Below are 4,892 nucleotides of genomic sequence, written 5' to 3' on the forward strand. Positions count from 1 at the left end.
CACACTGGTGTTTTAGGAAGCCAATTAACAACAAAAACAACAGTCATAGCAATATATTGTAAAACAACTGCACTGAAATTAATATTTCATAGGTGTATTATTTTATACAATAAGAAAATTGCAATTTTCCTAATTTCTACATTTGAAAGAGATATTTTGAATTTGGACTACAGTAACATTACCCATTTAAACTGCTAGCTGTCAGGAATTCACACTGCACTTTAAAGCTTTTATTTTGACAGAAATGGCAGTAGAGCTTCAGCTTATATTTTGAAGAAAACTCCAGCTTCAGTGAAAACAGGCTTACAAAAACGCATCTTGCTACGAATCTAGTGAAATCTAGTAATCATCCAGCACGAAAATAAAGCATAACTGGTGGCCAATGCGTTGCAAAACGTGCGCTAAACTCATAGTAGATGCAATAAACAAGTTCACTGCATTCATTCACTGTGAACAGAGCCGTTCTGAGGGGCGGAAAACACCGGATCAAGAGCCGATTGCCTGAACATTGTGTGCTCCGCTTGGAAACACGTGGCGAAAACAGACTTGATGAAGGGATTGAGCCATATAGCGCTTTTGGTTTTGGTTCGTTTGACAGATACTGCGCCAAAGCATAGTGGCAAAACATAACTTTAAAGACCTTTTATGTTAGAATAAGAAGTTTAAATACATTCTAAATACTACACTTTTTGCCTGGAGGACCTATTGTTTCATATTGTCACGTGACCAAGATAATATCGAGTTAATATCCCTAGTAAAATGTTTTTTAAGGTACAGTTCACCCCAAAATGAAAATTTGCTTAATTTACTCAACCTCAGGCCATCCAAGAGTTCGTTTCTTCATCTGAACAGATTTAAAGACATTGAATGGTTTGAAATTAAAAAGCCACAATGATAAAATTGTTTCTTTTTTATTTGTTTTTAATCAACTGTTTGAACACTAACTTAGGATCCATTGGTGACCAAGTGACATAATGCTGAAGTTCTCCAAACTCATCTACATCTTGGAAGGCCTGAGGGTGAGTACATTTTCATTACATTTAATTTTTTTAATTTAAATATATTCTCATTTCTTACAAATACCATAAATAGTAAATCATATAGGCTGTAACATTTTGCAACCTGAACCCTCTCATGCAATAAAATCATCTGATAATTTAAGAGACTCCTTAACCTTGACACTCAATCATGAGGGTACTTTTATGATCGAATTTCCTGCTTTTGCCCCCTACACAATTCTTCAATAGGTTACACCACATGGTTTTGATCGGTAGATAGTATTTATAATTTTATTTACCAATGCATGCTGACTACACTTTCCCATTCTGTAATATAATAAAGGAAATAGTTCAGAAAGAACAGCTATATGAGGAAAACAGACACAACCCACCAAGTCCTTTTACGCAATCTTATCAGAACGCATCCCACGCGAGTTCACTGACCAATCGAGAAGCTTAAATTTTGCTTGGCAGGGCTGACTTACTAATTACACTGACGGCTTTTGATCTAAGGACACCTGAGTGTGGATATGAATCAGGTTCATCAGCATCAAAGCCTGTGCGGTCGCATCACATGACACCTCAGTGGAATGTTATTGTGCCATGTGTGCAGAGAGGGGAAAATTTGTCCTGATTCTCTTTTTACCAGGCATGCGTTTGAAATACGAACTAAAAAAAGCCACAGAGATGTTTAGTTTAACGGAACAGTGATATCTACATAAGCAATGGCCTCATTCTTGTTTGTGAACTTTAACTTTCCAAACTAGTTTGAATGCACGAAATAACATTTACCCGATGATAACAGGTAACGATAACAACCTTTAGGCCGCAAGCTTTAAGTCAAACAGGCGAAGCAGCAGACTAAGAAAACAATGTCCAGACCACCAGCGACACATCATGCTTACAGTCACTATAAATACCAGGACCTACAACTTTCAAGTCCTGCTTGAGCACAGCTGTAGTTTAAAGGTCCTGTCTTAGCTGTAGACATGTGGACATTGACCAGATGATGGAAGGTAGTATCAAAACACCAGTCAAAGTCAAAGAATTCCTTTAAATTGCCTTAGAGACAGCGAACAGTCCTCACTGTTCATCTTTCCAGCACATGCTGTTTGAGGAAGGACGCGTATGTGAAATATGCTGTGGTGAACTGACACCTGCGGTGGGTACGATTCAGCCTGTCATCAATAAAGAATGCTTTATTTTTCAAGTCAACATCTATAGCACAAGCTATATTTAGCTGAGAAAAGCCTACGTTATTCAGAGAATAATATTTGATTGTTAGAACAAAAAAAATGCGAGTCAAGAATCTGTGAAAATAAGTTGGCATTTGATGCTATGCAGGCAAACTGGCACGGATAAACAATTAAAGCATGTGCCTCTGCCGTTTAAGAGCTGCTTGCAAATATTTTCCTTAAATCATAACAGACATTTGCCATGTTTGACAACTCTGTTTGTCTGGATGGCTTGACATATTTCCATTAATATGACAGGCTTAAATAAATATCAATAAAAACAATCTGGTTCATCCAGTCTTGGGTGGTTGTCATGCTCTTCTTGACTACAATGACAGCAGAAACACAACAACAGTATGCACTACAAGTGTACATATTGTAGGTCAAAAGGACAAGCTAATTAAACTAAATTTGGTGCATATGAACATATTCAATATCGCAATAAAAGGTGGCCTACAGAGCAGACTATATTTAGGCATAAAGCTGAGCCAGTTATATATTTTTTTACCTGAAGTAGAAAGTAATTGGTCAGGCCTGTGGCAGTAAACACTGGGAGTGTTTCAGGCACCACACCTCCACACAAATCACACTGAAGCTAAAGGTTGCTGCTTGGGAACGCTCAACAATGCTGCTTTGCAGACACACCCATAATGCCATGAGTGTGTGCATGCTTCACAACATTTTAATGAACTATCAAAGACTGTTTCACTTGTTTATGGTAACAAATACTCGACTCACACCTGTTGAGTTAAAGCCAAGCATACAATTTATTAATTTGACACATGCTTTATCTAAAATGACTTGCACCTTTTTTGTTAGAATTCTCTTTGAATGCTTTCGCTGTTCAAAGTGGAAATGTGACGCTGTTACTTTTAGAAGCTATTTCAGTTCTCAGCCCTTATAAATGATGTGTTTATATATGCTGCAGTAGTCAAGTTGATTGTATTCTTGAATAAAACAATGTGTAGGCAAACTAGTGTATGATATGCATGCAATCAATCAAAATTGTATTCAAGTTTTAAAGTAAATGTAGAGGTTGAATTGTGGATTTTAAAATCAAACATATTAGTGAACATTTTCATCTTAAATGTAAAATAGAGTGGGAATATATTACAGTATATTAAGTTAATAATAAATACTTAACCATGAAAGAAAATGAATATAAAATTAACATTTAGAGGCATATGTAATTTTACAGCTTTATAATTAACATTATATACACACACACAGACAAAACAAAACATGATGACGTCATATCTTTCTATACTTTAAATCGTGACTAATGCGACTGTTCTCAATGGTGACTCCCAATATTCTCTAAAACTAGTCTAAAAAGTTCCAAAAGTGACATGACAGTGTTCCAGCTGCGAAAATATCACAAAAGGTACACATAATAGTGCTTTGGTTACGTAACAGTTTATGACTTATTATTGCGCAGGTATTTAATTTATAAAGTGTCACTTGCAATGTATTACAATGAGTGAAGTGTCATTCACTCATTCTCGCTTGCGGCAGTTACATCTTATAGGCTAGATACACAAACGGAACTTTATGAATATCTTACCGCTTTTTGGCTTCGAAATTAAACGTGTTCCCTTTGATGACACATTCAGAATACCATAAAATTCCGACAGGGCATTTATTTTCCTTCTTTACTGGAGTAGCAGTTGTTGCCGTGGGTAAAGATGGCCGCTCTTATTGTGTTTAGCCGGTGATGTAATGGATTTGTGTTAACCCTTCACAACACTTCGGAAGTCAAACTGACATCACCTCGACGTTCACTCACTGCTAGATTAGAAACTAAAGGCTTATTAAATTGCTATTAGTATTAGTAATTCATCAACGTAAACAACAGTAGGTATAGAGACGCATTCAATGCGCATAATGCCCAGAGGTGTAAACAAAACAAAAACAACAAAAATACATGATAAATGTGTCAAAATGTGTCTCTGATAAAAGTCTACTTGCGTTAAATGTTTACATTTAATTGTAGGCAGCCTATATTCAAAATAGTTTCTTAACTTTTGAAATTGGCTGATGCGCAGTTCAACTGGCGTGATTTAGTCAAATCTTGTTAAACTTAAATCTCTTTCTTTAAAACTATTAACTACATTTTTATCAGAGCAGATTTTTATATATGTTTTACATATAGAAATATGTAAGAGTAGAGTATATTTTCTTTTTAGAATATTTACTCAAGTACTTTACAACCCTGATAGTGTCATAGGACTGGTTTTAAGTCTGGTGTGTGCTGTTGAGAGATTTATAAACTCATATCAGTTACAGACCCTAATGTGAACCCTACTTCTAAATCTCTGTCACCAGTCCAAGTGGGCTCAGTAAATAAAACATGCAAAATTACGTAAATAAACCAAGCAATAAACTAAGATAAATATGAATAATATTAATAATATAAAAACTCTGTAAATAGACACTGAATTGTATCTCTGTTTTTATATGACACTGCCATCTGGTGTGCTTTCAAAGTCAGTTCATTCCCAACATGTGACAATAACACGAACATATCCAGATATAATAACAGGAACCTTTCTTGAGGAACTGATACAGCTGTGGGAAGCAAAACATACCAGCTTACTTACTCATACAACTAAATTTAAGCTCCTTGTTGTCACAGATTTTTTAAAACATTACTTTGTGT

At 35.5% G+C, this 4,892-nt stretch overlaps 1 protein-coding gene across 1 annotated transcript in view; it reads right to left on the reverse strand.

Annotated features, from left to right (window-relative positions):
* The window catches only part of mrtfbb (myocardin related transcription factor Bb), a 50,507-nt gene extending 46,584 nt beyond the window's left edge, over positions 1 to 3,923 (reverse strand). Inside the window, exon 1 of the mRNA XM_073838526.1 lies at positions 3,798 to 3,923. The gene's annotated coding sequence lies outside the window, so the exon portion shown is untranslated. The remainder of the gene's footprint in view (positions 1 to 3,797) is intronic.
* Positions 3,924 to 4,892: the final 969 nt, after the last annotated feature.

The sequence above is a fragment of the Garra rufa genome, chromosome 1 (genome assembly GCF_049309525.1).
Source record: "Garra rufa chromosome 1, GarRuf1.0, whole genome shotgun sequence".
NCBI classification, from domain to species: Eukaryota; Metazoa; Chordata; class Actinopteri; order Cypriniformes; family Cyprinidae; genus Garra; species Garra rufa.